General features: G+C 39.3%; 1 protein-coding gene across 2 annotated transcripts in view; it reads left to right on the top strand.

The window, feature by feature from the left end:
- Window positions 1-24,982, top strand: part of LOC117512769 (IQ motif and SEC7 domain-containing protein 2-like) — a 143,463-nt gene that overhangs the window by 99,067 nt on the left and 19,414 nt on the right. The window lies entirely within an intron of this gene.

Below are 24,982 nucleotides of genomic sequence, written 5' to 3'. Positions count from 1 at the left end.
ACGGTGAACACAGCTTTGGTTTTCATGTCAACCTATAGTTATACGGATTTTTCCGAGTTTCAGAGTCATACGGACGTACAAATAAAGTTGGATATTCAGGGTTTGGTCTGCAGCGGCTCTGTAATCAACCGTTTCTGCAGCGCGACTCCACTTTGAAGCCGTGAACCATTGATGCAATGCTTCGATTCAATGGATCGTGACTCTTTGATTCGCTGCTCTTCAGAAGCGGTAAGTCTGCTTCTTAACCCCTCTCAAAGTCATTAAAATATCATGAGTCACTTTTGTGTGTATTAAAGTCACTAACTGGGACTCTTGTCTTGTTGAACTCAACAAACGAGAAACGTCCTCGGTTCCGTTCACACAGCTCGAAACACTGCGTGGCTCTCTGCTGAGACAGAGTCCGGTTGGAATTAATAACTTCAAAATGAATTGCCGCTTTAAATAAAATGACACCTCTTTCCAAACGTTGTAATACAGACAAGAAACTACAATCGACTAAAATGTTTTTTCCTCCCAAAATGAAACGTGCTGTATTTATTTACAAATTACATCCTGAAGTGAAGCAAGAACTCAGCTCAGTTATATGGAAAGACATTCATGCCAATAATGTCTGAAAGGAAATGCTTTTGACAAAAACTACAGATTTTGTTTATTCCAATTCATGTCTGGAGATCAAGGATCCACCATGTAGAGTTTATTATGTCCAAAGTTTAAGGGTCCAGTGACCAATTTCATATTTACTTACTTTAAGACTCAATAAAATGTTCAATTTCAATTTAATCGGCTTATAAAGTGCCAAATCACAACAAAATCTAAATATACTAAAACAAATACATCACAATTGTACACATATAACATATAACACTGTGATATGTGTACAATTGTGATGTATTTGTTTTAGTATATTTAGTCATGGACATGATGAATATTGTTACCTGCTGGACTGTTTCTAATTTTGATTGGTATCAATGGAAAATGTCTTCTGTGAACTGTCTGTATCTCAATATATTATTATTAACAATATATGCAGTCATATTTTTATTGATTTTATCAACTGAAAAAAAAAAGTCATATATAGATTCAGGTATAATTGAAAGATTTTGCAATAAATTTGATCCTGTTTACAGTCAATTTTTGTTATAGTGTTTTTTAGGACATCATATTTATACAAATAAATGTTCACTATGGTCCACGAAGTATAATAAATATATTAAAAAAGTGTGACAGTGTATGTTGCACACGAATAAAAGAATGACGATTATTGAATAACAAGACGCGTACGATTTTTATTTTATCATTGGGCAAAAATGCATCTGTCAGATTTTCACTCTGGATCCAGCCCTGAATGTGGCACAGCCCAAAATATACCCAGTGATATAAACCAGCCTGGAATATTTTACATATACCGGGGTAAATTTTGGCTCTGTCTCAATATGCCAGTCTAATTTGGTGGTGGTGGTTTTGCAAATCCTTGATTTGCAAAACAAAAATGAACTCTATTTCCAGATTGAAAGTTGACATTTAAAAAAATAAAAACATTTATATTATTATTATTATTATTAAAATGTATTAATACAACTCAAACATTTGCCTCTTTTGCATTTGTCTTCCACTGTGTGCACTTCAGTCTGTGTCTTTTTCCTTTACCTGGGGGGGGGGGGGGGGGGGTTTGCTGATGTCTTTGTGTCTTTCTTGGTGTTATATAATAAAAGTGACTCGTGCATGATGTGTCAGAGGGAGAGATGTGCAGGGTGAGGGAGGTTCACAGCTGTCAAAATGCTGTCAGGAATGCAGCCTGTGCAGCTCTGCAGGGTGAACACACAGTGCATGTGTGCGTGCACATGTGGGAACAAAAGCATGAGAGATTCAGAGGGAGAGAGAGAGAGAGTGTGTTTGTTGTTATGCTGCTCAAGTCAGGAGGACGTGTTCGTATCAGTATGGTAAGACTGAAACTTTAAAAAAAAAAAAAAGTCCTCTTTCATTTGTTATCTTTTGGTGACTGGAATGCGTGACATGATTTGTGTGTTTTTTTTAAGGTGGTTTGCATTACAGTGTTATTTAATTATCACCGTGCCAAAGGCCCACTTACATCTGTATTAATGTTGTTTTTTTTTCTTTACCAAAAAGGCCAAATTAGAAAATTCTGTATCTATTTTGTTAAAGAGTTTAGTATTATCACAGAAAGTAAGAACCTTTTCAAATGAAAATCTACTGCTTAGTTCATTACATTAGATTAGATAGAACTTTATTGATCCTTTGGGAAGACTCCCTCAGGGAAATTGAGGTTCCAGCAGCATTGTATAGCAGCGCACAGGGTATTATTTTTTTCAAAAACCATATGGATTTGAATCACGTGTGATTACATCAGACATGCTTGAACCCTTGTGGGCATGCAAGAGTTTTTTCACTCCTGTCGGTTACGTCATTCGCCTGTGGGCAGTCTTTGAGTGAGGAGTGGCCCACCCTCGTCAATTTTTTTTCATTGTTTAGGAATGGCTCAGAGACTGCTGCTTTGTTTGATCAAAATCTTTTCAAAACCTGTAAGGCACAACTGAGTGGACACCATTCGATAAATTCAGCTGGTTTTCGGTGAAAATTTTAACGGCTGATGAGAGATTTTGGAGTTTTACTGTCGCCGTAAGGACGGCCCACGGCGCCTGACGGCGATCTGCGCTCCGAGGCAGCGTCGTCTCGCTGTTTCAAGCTGAAAACTTCCTAATTTCAGGTTCTGTGGACCCAAGACGTCGTGAGATAACAGAGAACTTTCAGAAGAATTCGGGATCAGGAGTTTATCCAGACATTCCACTGTTAAAGGAGATTTTGTAATGAAAGAACGTGCGGGCGGATTCGCATGTCGGGCCGGACCTGACCGCGGGGGGTCGCCACTGGAAAAACACCTCCGTTGGAAACCTTAACGGACAAGTTGGAACATGCCCAAGCTGTTAATTTCTCAGATACTCACTTGTTGAAAGCCATCAAAAGCCGCCTGAATTTTACAAATGGTTTTCAACACGGAGGTGTTTTTCATGTTGCAGCGCAGACGGATTTGCCACGTCGTCACGGATCCGACTCGGCAAATTCGTCTGGGTAAATTCCTGATGCCGGCTTCTTCTGAAACTTCTGTTCTCTGACGACGTCCTGGGTGAACAGAGCTTTAAGTTAGGATGTTTTCAGCTCGAAACAGCCAGACGGACGCCACCTCCGACCGCGCCGCGCCGATCCGCTTTGTGGGCTGTGCTTAAAGCGAAAGAAACTCCACAATCTCTCATCAGCCGTTAAACTTTACACCGAAAACCAGTTGAATTTCTCGAATAGTGTCCACACGGATATCCCTCACCGGTCCTGAAAAAATCTGATAAAGTAACGCGTGCCGTCTCCCTGCAGCTTCTCAGACAAAGAGATTCCGACGGGAGAGGGAGTCCACACCTCACTCAAAGCCTGCCCACAGGCGAATGATGTCACCGACAGGCATGACAAAACTCACGCATGTGCACGAGGGTTCAAGCTTGTCTGACGTTAAAACATATTAATCAAATCCATTTATTTTTTGAAAAAAATAAAAAGGACCGCTTTTTTATCACAGACCTCGTACTAATACAATAACATGCTTTTGGAGGGTGGTATGCATTTTCTGAGTCCCTCCGTCCATGCCCAGTCACCCAAAATGACAAATATTTGCCCAAGTTAGACGAGGGCAAATATTTGTCACATTTGTCAATCAGGTTTTTCTGTACACTCCTGCCACATGTTGAGTTTTCATCTAGTTTAGATCCAACCTTTAATTTTCTGTTCTGTTTCTTCCTTTTCATTTGTTTATTCTGTTTCTCACATTTGGATTCTAGGTATCGTTATTTCCTAATTGTTTAACATTTGTTCTGTCACTGTCACATTCCTCTTTTTGCTGCTTTTGTCTGACACGCCCACCTCTCACTCCACTGTTGTCTCACTCAGTCACACCTTCTTTCCTGCACCTGCATCTCATCACGCCCTGATTATCCTCTGCTTTTAAACCTCTTATCTTCCACTACTCACTGCTAGTTCGTTGTGCATTCAGCCTCGTTCCAAGCCATCTGTATCCTGTCTTAGTCTGTGTTTTTGCCGTTCTCGACCTCTGCTTGTCCTTAACTACGTTTTTGTCTGAGCCTGTCAACCTGCTTCTCTGTGCCTGAACCCTGCTTGTTTTTGACTCCGTTTTTTGCCTCCTCTGAAACATCTGTTTGCCCGTGCTGGAACTCTGCTTGTTACTGACCATGCCGCCGCCTCACGACTGTCTGTGCCTCCGCCTGTCTGCTTGTCATCCAGTGAACCGACCTCGGCCTGTTTTTGATTAAACCTTTTTCTAAATCCCACCTTTAATTTAATTTAATTAGCTTATAATGCACCAAATCACAGCAAAAGCCATCTCAAGGTGCCTTACATAAAACAAGTCAACATAAAATTGAATAAATAATTAAAAATGAATTAAAAAATTCAAATACATAAATAAAAACAGAAGTAAAAGACTAAAACAAATAAAAATAAAAACTATCCATAAGAAAGAGAATAAAAATAGGTTTTGAGTCTTGACTTAAAAATGTCCACAGACTCAGACTGCCTCACGCTTGCAGGAAGACTGTTCCACAGGGTGGGTGACTTCTTCACCCTGGGAACACAGAGAAGTCCCGTATCCTGCGACCACAAAGCCCGGGCCGGCACGTAGAGTTCCACCAGATCAGCCAGATAAGATGGCGCCAGTCCATGAACAACCTTATAAGTCAATAGCAAAACCTTAAAATCTGCTCTCACAGAGACAGGGAGCCAGTGCAAAGATGCCAAAATGGGTGAGATATGTTCAGACCTTCTGCTACGTGTCAGAAGTCTGGCCTCCTGGCCACCTCTGAGCAATGAGTCTGCATTTGCGTCCACCTGCCTGTCGTGCCATGTCCTCACAGTTCCTGACAGTGTGTGTGTGTGTATATATATATATATATATATATATATATATATATATATATATATATATATATATATATATATATAGTACTTCTACCTCATTTCTTATGTCTTGTACTGTTACAAGTATTATTATTATTGCTTATCCTTGCACATGCTGTTTGATGAACATTTTCCTCTACTTGCACCCATCTTGTGTGTTTTTTAAGAGCTGACGTAACATGTGAATTTCTCCTCTGTGAGATCAATAAAGTTTATCTTTATCTTTATCTTTAGTGTCATTTCAAAATGCACGACACCCAGCAAACACATACATAAAAAGTTGGCTTACTTTAACTTCTGTCGTGTTGGCTGGTACCGCGCTGCTCTCCAAATTTGCCAGGGCGTCCTCATCAAGCTGGCTGCTTTGGCTCCTGTTCATTGTCAGACTGTCCATGAGAAAATCATCCGGAATATCCATATTGGGACCAACACACACTTCTCGCCTTTTCATGTTATCGTCTGCGGACAGTTCTTGGGTTGGCATGATATGACGTCATCATTTTATGCACAGCGGGCAGGTATTAGGATATCTGATCTGAACTCTTGCAGCTGGCTGTGCTGCACGTCAGGATGTAATTCATAAAGAATGCAGGATATCTCATGTTGGGAGGAAAAAACATTTTAGTCGATTGTAGTTTGTCTGTATTACAGTGTTTGGAAAGAAGTGTCATTTTATTTAAAGCGGCAATTCATTTTAAAGTTATTAATTTGACAGGACTGTGTCTCGGCAGAGAGCCACGCAGCGTTTGTACCTGTGCCAACAGAACAGAGGACGATTCTAGTTTCTTGACTGCAACAAGACATGAGTCCAAGTTAGTGACTTTAATCCACACAAAAGTAACTCATGATTGACATATTTTAATGGCTTTGAGAGGGGTTAAGAAGCAGACTTGCTGCTTCTGAAGAGTTATTATTACTATTATTGCTGTTGTTGTTGCTATTATTATTATTAATATATAAATAAAAAAATTTAAAAATTTAAATTTTTTAATACATTTGTCTTTTTTACTACAAGTGCTGAGCCATTAATTATTATACAGAAAACAAATGCACACAAATGTGCTGAGATGTGAACAGCTAATGCTAACTTTAACATTGAAAACACCATAGACATGCTAATGCATTAGCATCTGTCCCGTTTTTAAGTTATAAAATACATCTATCAACTGTTTCAGAAGACCATAACAAGGTCGGGTTAACATAAAAGCATATGTATTACTCACAGACATATGCTCTTTAGGGTTTTAGTGGGGAAAAATAAAGATAAAGCAAAATAAAACAAAGAACCAACGAGCCAGTGGATCGAAGCATTGCTTCGATCCTTCACGCTTCAAAGTGGAGTCGCACTGCAGAAGCAGTTGATTACAGAGCCGCTGCAGGGTCTGTAATCAACGTAGAGACATGATCATTTTCCTGACAAACACCCTCAAAAACAACAGCCGCTCTGAAGGACCGATAAGGGAATCGTTAAGCAAAAAGACTATTGATATCGGTGGATCAAATCATTTCTTAACGATACCCGAAAAGAACCGGTTGTCGATACCCAACCCTAGTTAGAACCCTGATTTTAGTGGAATGGAGGCTCAAACATGTTGCTTATCGCAAGAGAAGTCGAGGGAACATGAATTTCCATCGACAAAGAAATGAAAACATGAAGAAAAACCGCATCATGCAATCTGTAACCGTACCACTAGGTGACACTAAATCCTACACACCGTAGCTTTAAATATAAATAGTAGTGACACAAGATGTTTATTTTGCCTTTGCTACTTAGACTTCAGTGTACATTATTTTTGCAGTATATTTGCTTTAATCTTTTTTGTGGTTTTGTAAATGTTATTAATCTTTCCTAAACAAAAGAGAAGTCTCTTCTGTCGAGTGCACAGTGTTAATAATGAATGTATTTCTGTCAAATGCCTCCAAAGACAAAATTTATTTGCAGGAGTAAATGAAATTAAAAGACAGCATGACAATACGTTGCGTAATAACCTGTGTGACAGTGTGTAACATGCCGTTCAGATGACACTTCATATTTAAAGCCTGAATAATCAGCCATGGGTGTTACACTTCTCAGAAACACAGACACGGTTCAGAAAATCTTATTAACTCTGATGTGCAAATGCGGTCGCGGAGCCTTGTTACAGACAGAATGGCTAAACCACAGGGCCTTTTTGAGGGTTGACCCAGACCCTCTGAGTGAAAAGCCTGATAGGAACAACTTGAGCCAGTAAAGTGGCTGGAGCGTTGGCAGCGGAGGAATGTTCCGATCTGACCCTTGAATGATTTGATTGTTTCTTTTATACGTCAGCAGCACCGGAACACGTAGGCTATTTCAATTTTAGAACTCTTTTGGTATTTATTTCCTGCCTTTTTCTGGTTCACTGCAATGTAGGCGCAACTGAATTTTCCAAATTAATTTTCCTCAACTTTTCCAAAGTATCCTGTAAATTGCAGTGAGTGAATGAATAGACATGTGGATAAATGAATGAGCACATCCTCTCTGATTTTTAACACAATAATGCCCTTCACGTCTCCAAATTAAAAGCCCACATAAGGAGGATAAACTGATGTGCATGAGTTTGTTTAACGTGGGAGTGACGTTGGACGCTGACAAATATACAGACGGTCCGTGACAGATCCAGGTGGTTCGATGGCTGGGAAATTTGGGTTTGAGGACCTGCTGCAGCCTTCATCCACCTTTGCAGCAGTTGGGCTACAAGCCATCACCTCCTCCGTCTGATCCACCGTTGAGGACTTCTTGTTTCACTCAAGTCCCGTTAGCTGTCTTGTGTTCAGCGTTCCTGATGGGCCTTCATGGTCGCCGTAGTGGCCACAGGGCACACAAGGTCACCCCGCTGTATTTCATCCCAGCAAGCAATCCCCTACTTGATTCGTTACCCAGGTGTCACAACATGGACGAAGGGTTGGATTTTGACACCCAAAAATAATAAGTATAAGATAACTTACTTTTTTTTGCTGAGATGATCTGCCATCTTGTCAGTCACATCATTGCAACCTTTCCGGCGGAAAATACGCAGGGTGCTGTATGCACGAATTAAAAAATCAGTAGATATGTGTGGATTTTTTTGCATTTTTCCCCCACACTTTTTACTACAAATGTTTCATGAGAACAGGCTCAACGAGGAACGACTGAAATCATTTTGGTACTGAATAAAAAGTAGAATACAAAAACATCAAAAAATTGGGTCAGACTACTAAAACAGGATTCACTAAGACTGTTTTCCCAGTGAGAAGTGACTTTGCATCCCGTCTCAGCAAATCATGCCCATGGGGTTGTGATGGGGATTGGGGGTGTGTGTTGTTGCACAATAAATTAAATAATCAATAGATTAACTGTTTATGAAGTTAGTCCTAAATTGCAGCTGCAATGGCAACAAAACATTGAAATAGCTGTTAAAAATTATGCAAAACTGTAAGATAGAGAAACTCTAAAGCGTGTGAGATCACTAACAGGCTGTTGTTCAAGTAGAAATGAGTTAAGAGGCGCATCGATGCAAATATTGGCATTTCCGCAGCAGGTGGCAGAGAGGTTAATCTCCCAGCCTCCATATCCTGCTGTGGACTTGATGACACCGTCCAACCTGCTGCAGACCCACACACACACACACACACAATGAGAGCGCATCAATAATCTATGAGCGAGGGACTGCTGGGGCTTTATACTCTACTTCACCATTCACATCTCTGTCCATCTCTGTCCATTTCATCTTTTCTGTTAACAGCAGTGATCACTGTCAGGTTTGTCAGATTGCACTGATTTTGGAATCGGAGGTATGTGGAGGGAGTAAAAGTCGGAACTGGCCTTCCTGAGTGGCACCGAAGCAGGAATCCAAGGTTATTTTCCAAAGTAATGAGGCACAGATGGCAGCTGTGCTGTGGCCACACTCATGTTTTATACAACAATCCTTTTACTCACATATCTTCCTCACCTCTCGCCACATATTTCTGCCTGACTCGAGCTGTGAGGGGAAAAGTCTGTTTTTAAGTCAGCTGCAGGCAGACTTATTGGGCTCTGCAGAGGAAAAACTATCTGCTGATAGACAAGCTGCAAATTGTATTCCACATGTTTTTCACCAATTGTTTGCACAACTGTTCCTACATATTTACAGCAGTATGTGTGAAATTCAACATGTAGCATGCCACATGGTTTCTGGCTTGATATCTATAGGACTCTGTCTGTACATCTGCAGGAATATAGGAATATCAGGGATGTTAGGAAGCCAATCCAAAAACAAGATTAACAAATAGAGTTATGATGAAGTCTGAATTTGGGTATTTATTGAATTATTAGGGTTAAGAGGACATGATGTGAGCAGTGTACAGGTCTCCCCTCCACAGAGTACAGGTAATATTCAGTTTCCAGCATAGTTTGAGAGTATAGGGGACTGATCAGGTCCTGAATGAGATCCATGTAGAGGTTTTCTTACAGACAGGTGCAGAGGGTGAATCTGAAAATCCAGCTAAATAAGTTTACTCCCATTCACTGACGAAAGTTTAAACAGATGAAATCATGTCCCTCCTCTTTGCCATAGAGAATGAACCAGATTAGACAAGTAATGCGAATTCCTGTCAGTTACCATGCTGGAATGTATCAGCCAAAGACTTAGAGTCACTTATAGTCCTCTTTACTGGGAACAGACTTTAAGAATGTTAAATGAGACAGACCCGGATCCAGACCGATTTTTTTACGCATCGTTCGTCATCGGGGAACAAAAAAAATCTCTAATAATCCCGAGTAGTGCTGAACGTGTCCCCGCGGTGAACACAGCTTTTGATTTGATCCCACAATGCACCACACAGGTGTACACAGGAAAATTCAAACCGGATCAAACAAACATAGTGTCAATCCAGTCGGGTTGATGATCATGGCATCCAGGAAAAACGTTGTGCAAGGAAAATTGGGCGCTTATTTCAGCAAGAAACGGTGAGTGGTTTATAAATAGTTTTCAGACAATAGTGTGTTTGAAAGGCATTCTGTGATGACTGAAATTACATTTTCGGTGGTTTTCCAACCATACATGTCAACCTATACGGATTGTCCGTAAATTATACAGATTTTTTCCGAGTTTCAGAGTCATACGGACGTACAAATAAAGTCGGATATTCAGGGTTTGGTCTGCAGCGGGTCTGTAATCAACAGTTTCTACAGCGCGACTCCACTTTGAAGCGTGAACCATTGAAGCAATGCTTCGATCCACTAGCTCATTGGTTCTTTGATTCGCTGCTCTTCAGAAACGGTAAGTCTGCTTCTTAACCCCTCTCAAAGCCATTAAAATACCGTGAGTCACTTTAGTGTGGATTAAAGTCACTAACTGGGACTCTTGTCTTGTTGCAGTCAAGAAACGAGAATCGTCCTCTGTTCCGTTGTCACAGCTCCAAACGCTGCGCGGCTCTCTGCCGAGACAGAGTCCGGTCGGTATTAATAACTTCAGAACGAATTGCCGTTTTAAATAAAATGACACCTCTTACAAACGTAATACAGACAAGAAACTACAATTGACTAAAACTTTTTTTTTCCTCCCAAAATGAGACGTCCTGTATTTCTTTATAAATTACATCCTGACGTGCAGCGCAGCAGCTGCATGAGCTCAACTCAGATATATGGAAAGACATTCATGCCAGTAATGTCTGAAAGGAAATGCTTTTGATAAAAACTACAGATTTTGTTTATTCCTATTTATGTCCAGAGATCAAGGATCCACCATGTCAATTTTTGTTATAGTGTTGTTTTTTAGGACATCATGGTCCATGAAGTATAATAAATATATTAAAAGAAGTGTGACAGTGTATGTTGCACACGAATAAAAGAATGAAGATTATTGAATAACAAGACGCATACGATTTTTATTTTATCATTGGGCAAAAATGCATCTGTCAGATTTTCACTCTGGATCCAGCCCTGAATGAGACATAATGTTTCTCTTCTTTACTGTCTCCAGAACCGAATGACCCTTCTCAGAAACTCCGATATGAAACCTGCGATATTCCTGTAGGCACCCAACAGGAAAACTGCTAAAATGTGAAAAGAATTCCGTCGGAATATTGTAAGACCTCTTTCCAATAGGAATCTTATAGAAATTCCTATATTCTTATAGGATTTCTGATTGGAATCCTACGGGAATTCTATAGGCTTCCAGTTGGACCCATACAGCACTGCATTTTTGTTTGTTTTTAATGTTACAGCCTTATTCCAAAGTGGATGTAATTCATTTGTTTCCTCAAAATTCTACACACAATACCCCATAATAATGACAAGGGGGGGGGAAAAAATGAGATTTTTGCAAATTTATAAAAAAAAAAGAAGAAATCACATGTACATAATTATTCACACCCTTTGCCATGAAGCTCAAAATTGAGTTCAGGTGCATCCTGTTTCCACTGATCATCCTTGAGATGTTTCTACAGCTTCATTCTACAGCCAACCTGGAGTTTGCCAAAAGGCACCTGAAGGACTCTCAGACCATAAGAAACAAAATTCTCTGGTCTGCTTTGGCGTGAATGCCAGGCGTCATGTGTACGGGAAACCAGGCACCATGTGGGGATGTTTTTCAGCGGCAGGAACTGGGAGACTAGTCAGGATTGAGGGAAAGATGAATGCAGCAATGTATAGAGACATCCTGGATGTAAACCTGCTCCAGAGCGCTCTTGACCTCAGATTGGGGCGACAGTTCATCTTTCAGCAGGACAATGACCCTAAGCACATAGCCAAGATATCAAAGGAGTGGCTTCAAGACAACTCTGTGAATGTGCTTGAGTGGCCCAGCCAGAGCCCAGACCTGAATCCAATTTTCAGATCTCTGCAGAGATCTGAAAATGACTGCGCATGGACACTCCCCATTCAACCTGATGGAGCTTGAGAGGTGCTGCAAAGAGGAATGAGCAAAATTGCCCGAAGATAGGTGCACCAAGATTGTGGCATCATATTCAAGAAGACCTGAGGCTGTAATTTACTCACAAAGGTGCATCAGCAAAGTACTGAGCACAGGCTGTGAATACTTATGTATGTGTGATTTCCAGAGGTGTCAAGTAACGAAGTACAAATACTTCGTTACTGTACTTAAGTACACTTTTTAGGTATCTATACTTTACTCCATTACTTATTTTTCTGCCTACTTCTGACTTCTACTCATTACATTTTCACACAAGTATCTGTACTTTCTATTCCTTACATTTTTAAAACAGCCTTGTTACTCTTGGCTTCAGCGCCGGTGGATGTGCGCTGAGGCACCAGCGCACATCCACCGGCGCAGCTTCACCGAGGCCCGAGGAATCAGCGCAGTTCCACCGGCGCGGCTTTACCGAGGTGCCAGCGCGGAGTTATCTGACCATGGGTCCGAAGAAGGCACTGACGGCGGAGGAGGGAGATGATATCAAGAAGTCCCTGGACTTTTTGTCTGAGGAAATCTCTGTTAAAATGCAGCAGAAATCCATTATGGAGCTGGTGGAAGAAGTGAAGGCTCTCCGGATCCAGAATGCTGAGAAAGACCGGCGTCTGGTGTACCTGGAGAACCGTGTTGCAGAGTTGGAACAGTACACAAGGATGAACAACGTTATTATTACAGGAATTCATATTAAACCTCGATCCTACGCACGGGCGGTGTCAGAAGACAGCGGAGGGGAGGCCAGTGAGCAGGAGGCCAGCTCAGTGGAACAACAGGTGGCTGACTTCCTGCAATCTAAAGGTATTCAAATGGACTGTAATAACATTGAAGCGTGCCACCCCCTGCCCAGGAGAGAGGATGGAGACAAGCGAGCAGTTATAATGAGGTTTGTCAACAGAAAACATAAAATGGCATTGTTAAAACAGGGACGGAAACTCAAAGGAACAAACGTATTCATCAATGAACATCTGACCAAAAGAAACGCAGACATCGCCAGGAAAGCTCGTCTCTTAAAAAAGCAGGGAAAAATTCAACAGACATGGACATCCAACTGCAAAACATTTATCAAACTGAACGGAACACCAGAACAAGCAAAGGTTATGGTAATCAGGAACATCGAGGAACTGGACAAATACGACCAATAAGGTATGAGGACACAAACACATCACAACACCATGACACAGACCAGAGGAACCTATTCATCTACTACATCATCTACATCTGGAGACAAGAAGGATATAACTCAAAGGATTGCTGATCATGGAGAAGTAGAACTGAGAACATTTAAATACACAGACCACAATGTACTGGACTTGGAGCACGATATAGACCCGGACAATAATTTCTTCTCAAATATCAATGACAGTTGTTGCTATTATACAGATGAACAGTTTAATCGGATCATTAAAACGGATAACAAATTATCAATAATCCATTTCAACAGCAGAAGTCTGTATGCAAACTTTAACAACATTAAAGAATATTTAAGTCAGTTTAAAAAAATATTTAACATAATTGCTATATCAGAAACATGGATCAATGAAGATAAAGGAATGGATTTTGAACCAATCGAAGCAGTGGTTCGCAGATTGAAGCAATGCTTCGACCTATTGTTTCTTTTTTTCTTTCTTTCTTTCGCTTAATTTTCCCCCGCTAAAACCCTAAAGAGCATACTTCTGTATTATTTACCTTTTCTATGTTAAACCGACCTGTTATGGTCTTCTGAAACAGTTGATAGATGTATTTTTTAACTTAAAAACGGGAGCGACGCTAACGCGTTAGCATGTCTATGGCATTTTCAATGTTAAAAGTTAGCATGAAGCAGTTGCAGCTGTCTTCACGTTCGGGTGCATTTGTTTTCAAATTGTAATATTTCTTAAATTTATTTTTGTTTATATATTAATAATCTAATGATTATTATATACAATTTCAGAGAAAGAGACAAAAAGAACCTGAATAGAAACACAACAGAAAATAAAATATAAAAGCAACTAACAATGAACATGAATAAATAAATACATAAATAAATAAGTGTTTCCTGTGAACACCTAGTGACTCTTCCACCTCCATTTCATCCCTGTCTTATTTAAGTTTAAGGACAGTTTGTTTCGGTCAAACCATATTTTCAATGTGTTAATTTCTTCAGTGATTTCCTCCAGAACTATCTGCCAAACTAGAAAACTGCTGCATCCCAGTAAGAGCAGAATACTACTGGAATGAATTTGAACAAGGAAAGTTGTTTGTTTGTTTTTTCTCACTAAATGGATGCTGCACTCACTGCAGTTTATTGTCTGGAATAGTCCCAGTTTGCATTTCACAGCTTCTAGAATTGAAACATTTTCGTACAGGTGGTGTTGGGGGGTAATTTTGGGTTTTGGGTCTTGGGCCACATGTAGAACAAATCAGTTTTTAAATTAAGCTTTCAAGTCATATAGTGGCATCTACCTTTTTTTTTTTTAAAGGTTACTTTATACTTTTATACTTTAAGTAGGTTTTGGAGCACATACTTTTTCACTTTTACTTGAGTTAAAGAGGTCAAGTTGATACTTCAACTTTTACCAGAGTGTTTTTAAACTGCAGTATCTATACTTCTACTTAATTAACAAATGTGTGTACTTTTGACACCACTGGTGATTTCTTATTTTTTATATCTGTATTATAGTAGCCAAGTGGCAGGGTTGGTGGACAAGTGGTTAGTCCACTTGGTTTCAGTGCAGAAGGTTCCCGGTTCAAATCCCACTCCTGCCACGTTTCTCCATGTACTGTGGAGTTGCGTCAGGAAGGGCATCCAGCGTAAAACTTGTGCCAAATCAACATGCAGTTCCACCTTGGATTTGCTGTGGCGACCCCGAGTGAAAACAAGGGAGCAGCCAAAGGGACTTACTTATTACTATTATAGTAGCCAAGTGGCCTCTGTGTACGTGTGAATGGCTTAGATCACGCAAAAACCAGGAAGAGCTGACATTTGCTGTTTGACATGCTTATGTATTTTGGGTCAAGGATGAATGGAGCAAAAATTGAAAGTTGATAGGTCAAATATTTTTGGAGAAATTAGCAATTTTATCTAACCAGTAAAAAATGGATGCTGTGCTGCAATGCACTGTGGGAGTATGGGGTTTTGAGGTTGTAAATGTTATTGTGGTTTATGTTAGTTGAAGTGTTGTTAGTGTTATTGATTTATTGTGTTTTTGTAGTTCAACTGGTTTCATCAGTTTAAGTGTTATGTTGCCCTTACCATGAGTGACTTAAGTTTCATGTTGAAACATGAGTGAAATGTTTAGTAGTTTTAATGTCTTCAGCCACTGTCTTTGTCAAATTAAAACCACCTGCTTACAGCAGTTGTCCATGCGTACATGCGACTTTAGTCAGGGACAAACAGAGCACAGCTGACATTTGCTGTTTGGTATGCTTATGTATTTTGGGTCAAGGATGAACGGCGCCAAAACGGAACACTGGTAGGACTAATAATTTCAGTTAGGAGAAGCTCTGAATATTAGCTACTGTTGCTAATTACATTTTGGACTCACACACGTTTCCAGCAGGTGGTAAATCATCTTTATATTAAAAGAGTGAGTGGAAGTGCATATAAATGTAAATATGTTAAAAATACATGGATGACACAAGAAAGTGAAAACATTTATTTCCATTGTGGTCCATTTAAAAATTAAATGACAAAATAGAAGTAATAATAAAATAAAAATAATAATAACAATAATAAAAACAGTGTGTATATGATAACAACCTAAACAGTTTGTAAATACATTAAGACAGTAAATTAACATTAACAATTACATAATTAACAGAAAATAAAAGGATTAAGTTCCTCTTGTTGATGTCTAAGGTTCTAAAAACATTCTGGACTCACACCATTCCAACTCATTGCTTAATTTATTACCAACCTTTAAATATATCAGCTACCTATTTTATAAACACTACACCGTGGACCTCCATGGGCAACGCACTAGTACATATATAAATTTGCAAAAAAAAAAAAAAAAACTTTTTTCATGTTGTCATTGTATTAATTTTCAGTAAAAAAAAAAAAAAAAAAAAAAAAAAAAAAGATTTACTCCATTTTGGAATAAGGCTGTAACATAAAATGTGGAAAAAGTGAAGCGATGTGAATACTTTCTGGATGCACCGTGCCACATGGTTCCTATACAATCCCTATATGATTTTATTTTTCAACAAGAATCCTATAGGATTTTTCTCCTACAGATATTCCTATAGGAATCCTATCAGATTTTCTATTCCTGTGGGATTTTAAATCCTGTTGAATTCCTATGTTCTTCCCCATTCATTTCAATAGAACATCTTGATAGGTGTGTCACCAAAGTTCATATTCCTCACAGCTTGAGGTTTTTCAGTGTTTACCAGAGGTGAAATCATGCTCATTTCCCCATGTTTATGACTTCATTTCTCTGGGCATATAGCACCAAAAACAAAATGAAATACATTTTCATAATTCTTTATTTATTTATAATAGTCATCTCATTTGATATTTTATTTACTAGTGATATGCACTACAAGAATTTGATGTTTATATGTTTTGCCTAGTTTTTGTAGCATCTCTGCTTTATGATTATTCTATATTCTAATCCAATTACATTTTTTCCACAAATCTGATTGGTTAATCATGTAAGATTTCAGACTAGAGCTGAAACAACTAATCGAGTTAATCAATTAAAATGGATTATTAAAATAGTTGTCAACTAATTTAGTCATCCATTAGCTGCTTTGTTACTGCAAATGTTTCATTTCTTCCATATAATCAACCGAGCTTTGCTTTGAATCTTGAACCAATGAAGGACTGCTTCAAGCTGCTGCTTCGTTGGTTTCATTTGTTTTATTTCGCTTTATCTTAATTTTTCCCCACTAAAACCCTAAAGAGCATATGTCTGTGAGGAATATTTACCTTTTTTATGTTAAACTGACCTGTTATAGTCTTCTGAAACAGTTGATAGATGTATTTTATGCTAACCCCCGATGCTAACGCGATAGCATGTCTATGGCATTTTCAATGTTAAAGTTAGCATTAAGCATTAATTATGCAGCAATATCTGTGCTAAACAAAAATCAGCGCCACTAAGAACAGTTGACTCTGAACACTTTAAGTCCTGGTTTGTTTTTACTGTTTATTTATTCATGTTGTATTGTATTAATGAGTGCATGGTTTTGGGGATGCCCTCTCTTCTGAACTGCAAACCTAATTTACCTACGGGTACGAATAAAGGAACCTGACCTGACCTGACCTGAAGCTGCTGGCATTTCAGCATGTTTGTGCATTTGTTTTCTGTATAATAATTAATGGCTCAGCATTTGTTGTCATAAAAGAGTCAAATGTATTACAAATTATAATATTTTTTAATTTATATTTATTTATATATTAATAATAATAGCAACAGTAATAATAGTAATAATAACTAATAATGCTACAATACAATTTTAGAGAAAGAGACATGAGTCACATGTGTCATTGTGAAATGACAACATAGTTTACAAGTTATACAGAGAGTGTTACACATATAATATGAGTCAGGCTACAGTTTTTGATTTAGGTTTTATGGTTAACTGGTTATGCTAATTGCTCATTTGCAGCAACAAAAATACCTCTTTTCACCATATATTTTATAAAATTTATATGTTTCAATGTTGTTTTATGGCAATTCAGCACTTTGATAAAGCAATACCATTTAAAATAATTATTTTTGTTCTTTATTATAAACTGTTTTATTCTTTGTTTTATATTTCAACAGCCAAAGGACATTTTACGAATTGTTGATTTTCGAGTATCTGAAGTTTTCAAATAATGTTCTGTTGTTAAATAAAGTGATGGAAGGAGAGAAAAATTGTTTCCCTGGCACACTTTTTTAAAAATTCCCAGCTAATCCGATTAATCGATTAATCGTGTCGAAACCCCATCAGATTCATCGATGATGCAAATAATCGTTTGTTGCAGCCCTATTTCAGACTGTATAATATCAGGGTGATGGTTGCAAAATATTCGACTGGTTCACATTTAGATGTATTACTCTGTGCCCTGACCGGTGTTCTGACGAGATGTCATTCCTGTCAACAGGCCAGCCCTCCACCCAGACAGTGGAATATGCATGGTCGCCGCTCCGACAGTACTGTTGAGACACACAATTCGACAGAACACCGGCTGGGCGTGCTGCTATGCAGATGTCATAATGGCGCTGTTAGCTAAGAGTGAGAGAAAGTTGCATACTGACCCAGAAATGGGTGAATTTAAGCTCCCATATTAAAATATTGATGTGGATTCCGACACAGAATTACCGTTTCACATTTGATGGATTTTCACATTTGATGGATTACTCCGCGCCCTGACCTCTGCTGAAGCGACGCTGCCTCAGGTTAAGCCTTGCCGACCGAATTACCTACAGAAAAATAAACCGTGCAAATAATGGAATTGGATTAGAATGGTAATAACTAGGGATGTCCCGATCAGCTTTTTTTGGCCCCGATCCGATTCCGAGTCATCTGATTTTGAGTATCTGCCGATACCGAGTCCCGATCCGATACTTTAAAAAACTGAATGAACAATGAACAATTGCTAAATATATAATATTTTCATTTTAATCACCTTATTTTATTATTTATCACTTAAACAGTGCAATTCTCCTTGAGGTAGCTTGAACAATCAAGTGATAATCTACCAGACTTAAAAAATGTATTAATTTCCATGTTATTTTATTTGTCTAAAAATAAATGTCCAGGATTCCTTATGTTAAACATGGAATTATCTAATAACAGGTGGTTTTAATTTATAGATGAAAGGTTTTTAAAGAACCCTTTATTGATTTAGCTATTTTAATTACAAGTGTTCTAAACTTTTTTAAACAGTAATCAGAAATTTTGAGGTAACAAACAACAACAACAAAAGACATTCCCAATGATTTTTCTTCAGACACGTGGTTTCTTCACTGATCTGTGGTTCAAATCCCTGCCTGACTGGAAAATCACTAAGGGCCCTTGGTCAAGGTCTTTAATCCCCTGTTGTTCCTGGTGTGTAGTGAGCACCTTGTATGGCAGCACCCTGACATCGGGGTGAATGTGAGGCATTATTGTAAAGCGCTTTGAGCTTCTGATGCAGATGGAAAAGCGCTATATAAATGCAGTCCATTTATCATTTGTACAGATCAGTGGTTTCTGCCACTAGTCTTCCGTGTTTTGGCCCGACGCGTCGTTCCTATTGGACAGGGCAAAGCTACGTCACAGCTCAGAGTGTCGAAAGTTCAAAAGTCGACTTGAAAAGTACAAGGAAAAAAAAAACAACTTACATTTGCATCCTGACAGTCTTCAGTGTACCCCTCTGATGCTTTATCAGTGTTCAGCAAGTTCAGAGCAGCGCAGTGAACGTGAATGAAGATGGAAGCTCTGTAAGATGCGCTCCTACATGTGATGAGTGTGCACGTCGCTCTCTCGCTCCGTTTTGTAGACAAACGATCACAGGACAATTTGTTTTTTCTTTTTGTTAATCAGATGACAGATCATCGTCCTGACGACTTGGTCAGCACCGGGTCCTGCTGCGCACGGAAGGATGACTGAGCAAGAGTTTCGGTGGGAAAGTGTTCATCATCCTCTTGTTATTCCATCGAGGCGTCAGGCTGAGCGCGTAAACACACAAACAGCAGTTCTGCGAAAGAAACTTTGCGCGCGTAACTCCCCCCACCTGTGTCCGGTTGAACTTATATTTTTTCTTTAGTTCAATAAAAAAAAAAAAAAAAGATTGGGTTGAACTTTGACCGCATCAACCTGCCGACAAGCGCAATGCGCGCTCCCGTCAGAAGCGTCACGTCAAAAGCCGAGCTAAAGCGATGCTTCTGACGCCTCTAAAAAACAACGCATCTCATGCCTCTGATGCTTCCGATGCGTGAAAGGCCCGTTAGTCTGCAATAATGAGCCTGAAATAGGGCTGATCAAAATAATGAGGATAAAATCTATATCGGATTCCTGATCGGGATGCTGCGTCCGATTTTGATCAAGTCTGAAACCACGTGATCGGGCCCGATTTCCGATCACGTGATCGGATCGGGACATCCCTAGTAATAACCCACTTGTGTCTGATGATTTGCAGACGGTCATGCTGTTATATGGTCCCAAATATCCATTTTATCAGCTCCACTAACGCATCGCCGGTAAAGGTTAATTGCAACCGTATAACCAGCATGAACTTCCGCAAATCATCAGGCACAACAGGGTTATTCCCTAAATGATAAGATTTTTGTACAGTAGTGTTGGTAACATCCAAAGGCCACGGGGTCACATTCAGGCCTCAACAACTTTACGACAGCCTCAACCACATGATTAAATTAAATTAATGAATGTATGCTTGTTTGTTATAATGTTACTATATTTGATACATACTGATATGTAGCTGCGTGGATTAGTGCACGTTTTGTCAGCAGCTACTCGGTGAATATCCTCTCCATACTATAATAAGGGGTTGAGCTTTTTGTATTTTGTTCATGGAGATACATTAAATGACTGCCATTTGGTGTGGACAAATTCAGTTGAACGACTGGGTGAAGCGTCATATCTTTTTTATATTTTACATCTTTCACAGGCGTTGCAGGCTGGTGCCTGTCGATGCGTCGCATGCATTTTCATTTCAACACATTATGCGACTCAGTTGAATGAAAACACCATCTGTTCCTCCTGATGTGCAGCGGAGAACGTTACAGCGATGCTGCGTCCACCTGTTGGCACTGCACAGCACCAACAGGCGAGTTTTCATTTTGTGTCTGTAGAACCTCGAGCGTTTGTCAGAAAGGATGAATTTTCTCTTCATATTATTTATATGACACAACATGCAAATGGTTACCGTGCATGTTTAATTTGACTTTTTTTTATTCTCACAAAACAAGCAGTGTAGACAGATCTGTCGACACGGTTCATTCTGTGCAAATAGTGTGATATTTTAACCGTTTTCCTAACAAATATTATGTCAACCGCCATTCACAACCTGTGGTGCATCTTCAACACCCACTTAAAACAATGATAACAGTCAATACATTGTCATGGCAACTACGCTTCTCATCCTAACAACTGCTTCACCGCCCACGAAGGTCCCACAGCAACCGTCACCAGGCAACCCCCTCCTTCTTCTCAGTTTCTCTATTTAAGGAGCAGAGGAGGAGGAATGATAAATGATGCTGCACAGTGGGGAAAAAAAAAGGTTAAAGAGAATGTGGAGTTGTGCACGGTAGCTTGCAAGTAAATGGTTGGTTTGTCCAGATAAATGTAAAGAATGAATTTATAATAACGATGTGATGAGTTGCACAGTAAAATCTAAAAATGACTTTGATTCTTTGCAGAGGTGTAGTCCGGGGCTGTTTACGGGTGCCTCAGCATCCAATCTACTAAAATGCAAACTTCTTCTACTGGATGTATAAAGTTCTGCGTAATACTGTCTGAACCCTTTCAAACACCTCTTAAGGCTGATCCATGCTTCTGCGTCAATCGCTGCAGGTGCTTATGCAGATCATGCAGCTATGTGCTGCCTGATTGCAGCAGATTATGGAGACAGTAGCAGCAGTATTTAGAAGGTTAAGAAATGACTTTCTCACGTGACAAGAGTTCATCCCCTAACTGGAAGGCAAATGCAGTGCTGCTAAATTCGGAATGAGAGATGCTTAAAAATGTTGGTTTGAAAGGCATCAAATGTGTGCGCACATGAAAAAGCCTGCAGTACATGTTTGTGTGCATAAAAAGGAAGACGTACTCCAGAAATTACTCTTGTGCTTTATTAAATTAATAATTTATGAAGTGCACTCATGCTAAGATACATAAATCCAGGATTTGTAAAGGGTCATTTGTGTCATTGGTTCTTTTGTGTTTGATAACAATCTTCTCCTGTGATGTCTTATCCTTTTATGTCTTATTTATATTATATATACCTTTTTCTTGAGCTGTTTGGGTGGGTAGGGGGAGTTCCCATGGGATAAAAAAGCTTTTTAACCTACCATCCCTGGTTCTCAAGACCAGGCACCTAAGTGGCTGTACTCTACTCTTTTCTACTCTTCTATTTTACTCTTCCTTTTTAGATGTTTCGATATACCTTTGTATACTGGCATAGTTCCACCTTAGAAATGGAATATAATGTATAAGATATACCTTACTGAATTTTAACGCGGTGCGCAGTGCGCAACACGATGATTTGCTGAAAACCTTTTCATAAACTTTTTTTTAGAAATTTGATAAAAACAATCCTTGGGGGACTGTCTGGTCATGCAAGGTGGATGTTCTGAATGAATTCTTGTGGGGCCCCCCAGGGCCTCCAAGAACAGTACAAAATGCCATTCTTCCACACTGTTCCATTTATTGCAGAACATCTGTTGAATAACTTTTTCTCAGATTTTATATAAAACTCCTTTGGTGGCTGTCGAAAAGCAAGAAAAATGTCATTGTCCTTGAATCATTCTAAGGGCCTTCCAAGTTCCCCCAATAGGGCCAAAATGAGATTTTGCACACTTGTCAATTTTTTTGCTGAAAAACTGCTCAGTAAATTTTACTATTCTGCATATATAATACTTGAATCAATGTCTTCCTACACAAAGATTTTCATGCCCCCCCGAATGGTAAAATGTTAAAATAAATAAATAATAATGATAAGCAATTTTCTCAAAAACTGCTCAATGAGTTTTTCTGAAATTGTGTACAGACATTCTTTAGGGGTCTGTCTGGTTCATGGTATGTTGGACTTTCTGATTGAATCCCCGCGCCCCACCCAGGCCACCCCCCAATGGGTAAACAATTTGTGGCAAATACGTACAAATGACTTGCTTAATGCCACTTTCCACACATTTGGTCAAAATTACTCTTCCTTTGTCCAAAGGACTTCGGGATCTTTTCACCCTTATTTTTATAACACTAATCATATTAACCCTTAGGGGTCCAGAAACATATAGAAAAATTGATGTGAATGTGCTGGAAAAGCGCATGGAACAGTGTTAGCAATCAAGCTCCTACGTGCTTGACTCACATTTTACAATCACTTCATTTGCCTCGTGGGAGCCGTACACGTACACTCATAGTAGCAACAAAATAAGTCGAGTAACCTACTGTGTAATCACTGGCACATTACTAGTACAACACCACCCAAACAAATATGGTTAATTAGGAGTAATTTATCTAATATACCGATTTATATCAATATTTGTCCAATCACAGCCGCAGTGTTTGAAAACTGCCTATTCCAGACAGATTGAACAAACAGGACCAGACTGTTTGTATTCCATTTGTATTTCATAATGATTGATGTAAATGAAATTACTGACTTGGAAATATTCATGAATTTATATCCTGACTTGATGAAAGAAAATATGCTGTAAGAGTGACGATTTGTATTAAAAATATTGATTATATTTATCTGTAATTGAACTTGCCGAGATAATTGAACTTATCTCGGCAGTGACATTCATGTCTCTGGTTCCTTGGCCTTTCAGATCAATACATGTCCTGGGAAGTGTTTATGGAGTCATGAGGTCACTGGACGGAGGTGTTTGATGATACATGCTGATACATTTGCAGAAGAATGAAGGTCCAAATCTTTATGGTACTGGTGCTTCCTGTCTCACTGTATGGTTGTAAGACTTGGACGCTAACCAGTGATCTACAACGACTGAATGTCTTTGGTACTACATCAGCGGATCCTTGCGTACCACTGGAATGGCATTGTGTCGAACAAGCAGTTACTTAGGGAGACTTGGATGAGAATCACTTCCTTTGTGAGGGAATGTCACCTACGACATTTTGGCCATGTAGCACATTTCTCTGAGTATCATCCAACACATGGGTGCGTTATTGTTGAGAACATCAGAAGCCCAAGGGGATGTCCACATTTCACCTGGTCGCAGTCGGTAGATATTTACTTAGGGTGGTTGTCTGCCTCGGGGGTTGCCAGCTAAGCCCCAAGGCGGTTCTGTGATGTGTGGAACCAGCACAGGGTCCCAGAATTGATTCATATTTCATTTTCCCAGTTATTTATGACCTATGAAAATGGAGGGACTTTGTAGAAAAAAGTCTATCATTTGGAAATGAATGCAATATGTTTTGGTAAACCCCTTGAATTAAAGCTGAAAGTCAACACTACAAGTACGTCTTCACTGGTTTCACTTCAACTCTATTGTGATGGAGCACAGAGGCAAAAGTACAAAAGTTATATTACATTATACGTATTACAGTCCAAATGCTTATGGGCCTGATTGTATATTGTAAGTGATCATAAATTGCAAGAACACACTGATATCAGTACTTTGTCATTTCAAACGTGATTCATGTTCATTTGAGCTTGATGACATGTGTCCCATTGATATCCATGTTTCCCTTTCAGCAGTAAATTTGTGATAAAAGGGATTTCTCTCACACGACACAACTGTCAAATATGAGTAGAGCGCCCAACTGTTTCAATATCATTCAGGAAGTGATATTAAGTGGTATTTGTACTGTCAGTTGTGTCGGTATCATGGCCCAAGCAGAGGGTCACCCCTTGGAGTCTGGTCTGCTTGAGATTTCTTCCTAAAATCATCAGAGGGAGTTTTTCCTTACCACTGTCGCCGGTGTGCTTGCTCTAAGGGTTGGTAAGTTTAGACCTTACTTGTGTGAAGCGCCTTGAGGCAACTTTGCTGTGATTTGGCGCTATATAAATGAAATAAATTGAAGGACGTGTTAAAAAGTTGTCCTTTAATACTCTAAAGTCACTATTTTGTACATTTCTATGTAGCTGGGGCTGAGGCAGTTTATTGTAGATTCCCCTTTGTCATAAAATCCTGGCCACGCCCCTTTTTAGCTGCAGTGACATGTGCTTTCCTGTAGAGGTCGGAGTTGTGCCTCTATTTATGATTGTTATGCAACATAATGCCATTTTCCTCATTGTTTTTAAGCTGTGTGTGTGTGTGTGTGTGTGTGTGTGTGTGTGTGTGTGTGTGTGTGTGTGTGTGTGTGTGTGTGTGTGTGTGTGTGTGTGTGTGTGTGTGTGTGTGTGTTTCATGCAGGCACAGGATGTCCTGCACAATGACTCAAGACACATTGTACATTTTCCCCTCTGTGCACAATTGGACCTGTCATACTGTTTATATTTCAGC

Source organism: Thalassophryne amazonica, chromosome 6 (genome assembly GCF_902500255.1).
Source record: "Thalassophryne amazonica chromosome 6, fThaAma1.1, whole genome shotgun sequence".
NCBI lineage: Eukaryota > Metazoa > Chordata > Actinopteri > Batrachoidiformes > Batrachoididae > Thalassophryne > Thalassophryne amazonica.
This window is presented reverse-complemented; position numbering and strand designations above follow the sequence as displayed.